Below are 6,653 nucleotides of genomic sequence, written 5' to 3'. Positions count from 1 at the left end.
TTTATAAACTTAAAAAAAATTAACAAACAATCTAAAATTAAAAAAAAACGTTTTAAAAAAAAAACGAAAAAAAAAAAATCCTTAACCGCAGTCTGAACTGCGTCCCGCTTCAACGCAGCTTGAGCTGCGTTTCACCATGCACCCCCCAATCGGAAACAACCGCAGTTCGAACAACGGTTGTCTGTAGACGCTGGTCGAGCTGCGGCTCTCACTAACCGCCAACCGATTTGCGGTTGCATAGCGTGTCTCCCCTGCACCCCTTTCCGAAACAACCGCAGATCGAACCGCGGTTGTTTGCGACGCCGATCGAGCTGCGGCGGGCCTTAACCGCAAAACGACTTGCGGTTCCAGCACCACTTGCGATTAACAAACCAGATCCCAGATCTACAACTATACAACTAGCAGTGGTGGTGGAGAAATACTTACCTTCACGCCAGATCTGTTAGCTAGCTCGAGCTACCTCCTACGCTGACAGCCCACGCGATAGCACCAAGTTACGGAGGATGCACTGGGAAGGAGGGGGGATGCACTGGGAAGGAGGGGGGATGCACTGGTTGCACTGGGAAGGAGGGGATGCACTGGTTGGAGGGGAGGGAAGGTGAGGAAGACTGGTCAGAGAAGATGAAAATAGGGGTGTAGGGTTTTTTTGAATTGCGGAGTTACTTTTTATAAATCCTAGACTATAGCCTGATAGGGGCACAGTTGGAATTAAAAGTGTGCAGGAGGTGCAGGACGAGATCCAGGAGGTGCAGGGAGAATTACTCCAAAAATAGTCATCAACTAAGCTTCAGTATTTCCTTTGCTGTCAGAAGTTATTGGTGATAATTGTCAGTTATCATGAAAAAAAGAGAGTCTCTATACATCACAGACAACGATAATGCATGACATGATTTGCAAACGTGTATTCTAATAATTAGAAAAATGATCTTTTTACATTTCATTTTGCATTTTTATATATTTTTTACTTTTCTTTTAAATACAAAAAATTATATTTTTATAATATTTTATCTTTATATTATTTATCAAATAAATATAAAAATGTGTTATATATCACTTGTAAAATTATTTTCAGTTGACATTATTTTTAGAGCGGTCAAAATGGGTAACTTGACTCGATCCGGTCCGGCCCACTACAGGTTGGTCACTAACCCAATCCGACTCATTTATTCGCAAGCCAGAAAAATCTGAACCCAGTTCGACCCACCACAGGTTGTTGGGTAAACGAGTTGGCTCACTAGCCCATTTAATTACAATTTTTTAAATAAAAAAAATTACAAACTTTCTATATTCAAGTTTAAACAAATTTCACTCTCAAAAAAATGATGTTAAACTGAAGACAATTCAAAATAATAATAAAAAGTACAATATAATCCAAATGTCATCAACAAAAAAAACGCAAAAAACATACAAATAAGTTTCTTATATGCCATAAGTTTCATAAATAAAATAATAAATTCAAAAAATAAAATTAGGTAGGTGGGTTGACGGGTCAACCCGACCCACCACAGGTTCAATCCGCATGAGTCGGGTTTAAATGAGCTGCATTGAAATCTGACCCATATAAAAAAAATTCAATTTTTTCAAACCCAACTCGACTCAAACCCGTGGTGGACCGGATTGGCTCGCGGGTTGTAACCCATTTTGACGGCTCTATTATTTATAAAGATTTTAATTTACAGTCATACCAATTTAATTAAAATGTTGTGGTGTTACAAGAAAAACAAAGATGCCATGGTCTTTATCATAACATAACTAAATAATGTTATTATAAATTATGATGATTATAAAAATTTCAAAAAACCTTTTAATAATTATATAATATTTGAATATGTTACTATTCACATAATAAATCACAAATAAATTTAATTAATAAATATGTTAATTTAATTAAAAATATTATATTATTTTAATCAATATGTAAATTGTAGAATAAATATACCCATAAAAGTTTATCATTTTTCTTGAAAAATACACTCTCAATCTCCTTTCTGGAATTAGGAAAATCTTTCACTATCAAAATTGACAAAATGACAATTTCCTAAAAGATAAATTTCACACAATCGTCATCACGTACGTGTAAGTTTAACTTGAATGTATTATTATTATTTTATAAGGGTAGTTAATAAAATGATAAATATGTCATTTTAGGATTGATTTAACATGTGAGTGAGATAAAAAAAAACATATTTACAACAACTAAAGTAATTAGAATAAATACAATTTTTTATTATTAAACTAACAAATTATATTATTATTATTATTATTATTACTATTATATACATATATTTATGTAATACGATGATCAATTTATTAGTTTTTAGCATTAGCTTTCTTTGCAATTTATTAGCTTTTTACAAAATAAGATATTAGTAAACATGTAACTTGTAATAACTTTATTTCATAGTTCTATTAGGGATATTTAGGATAAATGGAAAATAATTTTTTAAAATAATTTTAAAGTTATAAAAAATGACATATATTATAAAATAAATTTATTTTTCATTTATCTAACACATTTTCTCTATTTTAAAATCTATATATTTTTTAAAAATTTGTTAGATTTTTTTTTTCTCATAAGAACACCTAACCTGTAAGGTAATCAAGTTTTTAACCCTATTAGATTTCTTTAGTAAGTTTTTTTTTTTTTCTTTCTCGTATCCCCACTTAGTTGTTTATCTTCACATGCATGTGTTGTTTTGTTGAATGATGTGTGTGATATGACTTAAAAAGGTTATTTAAGTTTATAGTGATTTTCCTTTTCTTTTTAAATCAAACCTTCCATAATAAGCAATGCAAAACTTTTTTTTTTCTATTTCATCTGTTTAGAAACTTTTCCACAACAAGCATAAGAATTTCAGATAAAGAAAATTAACTTCAATTATTCACTTGTTTGGATTTTTACAAACTTAAGTATGATGTCATAAATTATGAAAATTAAAGTCTAAAATAGACAACATGTTTTTTTTTAGTGAAGTTTAATTACTGATCTTGATGATGATATTAGAATTATTCGTGCTAGACACTTAAAAAGTAAGTACATAATTGATGAATATATTAAGTTTATGTAGACTTGCGAGATGTAGTAGTTTTATTATGTTTTGATTTATNTATATATATATATATATATATATATATATATATATATATATATATATATATATATATATATATATATATATATATATTGTGTGTGACATTCGTATATTATAGTGGTATTTTAAAGCTAATTGAATTAAAATAAGTATAATTTTGTTAGTTTAGAGATGAAACTTTTTATCTTGACTTAATTAAAGTTAGGTATTTGATCTGTGTTAAAAAAACATAAATAGCTCAAATATTTACATACATATATTTCTTTTGTATCTTTTTACAACTCCCTTTCTCATGCATATTTTTTCTAAAGTATTTTTTTTATAATTATCTCATTATTTTATTATTTATTTGTTATGTTAACTTATTTTAAACTTAATAATAATTTTATTATTTATTTGTTATGTTAACTTATTTTAAATTTAATAAAAAAAGATATGTGTATTATGTCAAAATATTATAAAAATAATTATTTTAAATTGTCAAAAAAAAGTAACATGTCAGTGTTAACTCTCATAATCCATCATGTGATTTCTTAAAACATAAGAAAAAAATCAAATTATTTTAGACATGTGAAAGGAACCATTTTGTCTCATTTTAAACAGAGGAGAATAGATAAAAACAAGTTAAGATGTTTAGTTTCATGAATGTATTATTTAAGATTATCTTATAGTTTTAGTTAGAGTTGTCAAAATAAGTAATCCGGCTCGGTTTACCACGGGTTGGTTAATTAGTAAATCAATCCAACCTGCCTCATTTATTAGCGAGTCAGAAAAATCTGAATCCAGCTCGACCCACCACGGGTTGGTGGGTAAACGGGTCGGCTCACTAGTCCATTTAATTAAAATTTTTTTAAATAAAAAAATTATAAACTTTCTATATTGAAATTTAAACAAATTTCACTCTCAATGATATTAAACTGAAAATAATTCAAAATAATAATAAAAAAGTATAATATAATCCAAATGTCATCAAAAAACAAACACAAAAAACATACAAAAAAAACCTGCTCCTAATTTCAGTGAATAAGTGAGAGTTAAAAAAAATCTGCTCCTAATTTCAGTGAAGAAGTGAGAGTTGCAAATGAGAGCAAGATATGTGAGAGTGATTTATGAGAACAGATATTACTTTTTTGTGAAGAAAGTATTTTACTTTTTAAGATTTGATAAATAAAATAATAAATTAAAAAAAGTAAAATAATAAAGTAAAGTATGACCTACATAAAAAAATTTAATTTTTTCAAACCCAACTCAACCCAAACCCGTAGTGAGCCGAGTTGACTTGCGGATCCTAACTCATTTCAACGACTCTAGTTTTAGTTTGATGAATGTAAGTATATATAATATATGTTTGTGAACTCTCTTCATATTAATTATGATATTTGGATCTAGATCTTTCGGATGCTGTCTACTAATAATAAATTATAATTCTTTTAAATGCGTATATTTATAGATGCGTGTTTTGTGTATCAAATCTTTATATTTTAATATTTTATGGGGTTAGCGCACAGGTTGACATAATGATTCACGAATTTGAATCGATAGTACTTTAGTCGGGAAAATCATACAAATAATAAATTAAACAAAAAAAATTGGTATAATTTAGTAGTTTTTAGTCTGATAGGTTTTAATTTTTATATTCTAGTTTGATAGGTTTTAATTTTTTTTTTCTTAAACTATAAGACAAAATTGAAATTGGATGGTTCAAAATTTTAATTGTGTTTAGCTCTCATAAAAAAATAGATTTATTCTTTCTAACTCCGTTCAATAGCATTAAATTTTGTAAGACGTGAGAAATGATAACGTATTAGACAAAAATTAATGCTTTATTGAATGAAAGAAACTAAATCTATTGATTTTTAAAAGTAAGAAACAAGACAAAACCAATTTTTTTTTTTTAAAAAAAGATTAAGTTCAATTTTTCACTATAATTTAGAAATCCAAAACTATATTTAATTATCTTTTTTAATTATTAAAATTTTTTCTGTATATTCTTTACAGATATAAAAAATATATTTTCCATAGGAAATTTGTCTTTTACATTTAAAAACACGTATTTTCAAACCTCTCTCCATCTTATACAATCCATGCACGTTGACTCGAGTGAATGAAGCAAACTTTGTTTAACACAGATCGAATTTATTACACCTAGAAACTTGTAAAGAAACTTATTGCATTCTCCATTTTCTAGGTTGTTTAAGAGTCTCAAATTCAAAATTTATAAGCCTGACAATGACAGCTTGTTAATATGACGATTTTGTATAAATTTATACACATCTACATTTTATTTTATCCTACTTTCGTCACATTTTCTTTTTCTTTTTTCTTTATGACATGATGTATTATATTTTTCATTTTCTTTATATTTTCTCCTCTTTCAAAACGACTGGAAAATAAGATTTGTCTTGATATGTTTTATAATCGTATATGAACACCCTTTAGTTAAAGAAAATAAAAATTTGTATTGATATGTTTCTATAATCATATATCAACACCTTTTGGTTAAAGAAGAGAAAAAATCGTGTCGATATAATTCTACAATCATATTATGAACACCCTTTAGTTAAAAAAGAGAGGCAATATACTACTCATTGTCTTTCTTTATATCATATAATACATATTTTACTTGTATTTTCATGTTATTCTAGTATCAAACATATATAACATAACGTATCTCTTAATTCAGCTTATCTATCTATATAATATTTCAGATTTCTATGGATCATGTATCAATTTTAAAAGTATACCTGTTGACTAAAAAAACAGCATTTCCTTGAACACCTTTTTAAAATAATCCCTTGCGTTCCATGTGTTACATTAATTAATCTTTCAGCCCATTCTCCTTTCTAATAAATTGTTTTCCTTTTTAATCGCACGACGTATTTCGTATTTCTTTGGAGTATCCGAAGATCAAGAATGACACGATGGATTCCATCTTTTACATTGAAATGAATCCACCCTTTTAAATATTTTTTAAAAGAGTAATAATTAAAGAAAGAAAAATATTCTTTTAACCATTTCTTTTTAATAATTTTTGACAATATGTACATAATAATTTGTGATGGATTTGTTTTAAATATCTTTTTAAAAATAAATTTAAATAGATTAATAAAATGGTAACATATGTCTTGTTATAAAAAAGTTGTTAAAATATTATTATTTTAAAGAAAACTGTGTTTGTAATCACCTTTTTATAATAGGAAAAAGTTTTTTTAACAACTATCTTTTGACAACTTTTTAACAACACGACAGTTGATTAGTCCGTCTCAAATATTTTTTTAAAATAACGAAAAACTTCTTTTAACAACACTTTTTTAACAATTTTTTACTACCTTGTGATTGATCCGTTTTAAATATTTTTTAAACATAAATTCAAATAGGCCAATAAATAATGATCACACAAGACACTTATTATTTTGTAAAAAAATTGTTAAAAGGAATTATTAAAATATCGATATCCTTTACATTATTGCAATGTTAATTTTCATCTCTGACATTGATCCAGAGGAAGTAGAAGAATAGAAAAAGGATTTATCTAATGTATATAAAGAGAAAAGAAACTCG

Source organism: Vigna radiata, chromosome 8, assembly GCF_000741045.1.
Source record: "Vigna radiata var. radiata cultivar VC1973A chromosome 8, Vradiata_ver6, whole genome shotgun sequence".
NCBI classification, from domain to species: Eukaryota; Viridiplantae; Streptophyta; class Magnoliopsida; order Fabales; family Fabaceae; genus Vigna; species Vigna radiata.
The sequence above is the reverse complement of the archived record's forward strand: the minus strand, read 5'-3'. Positions refer to the sequence as shown.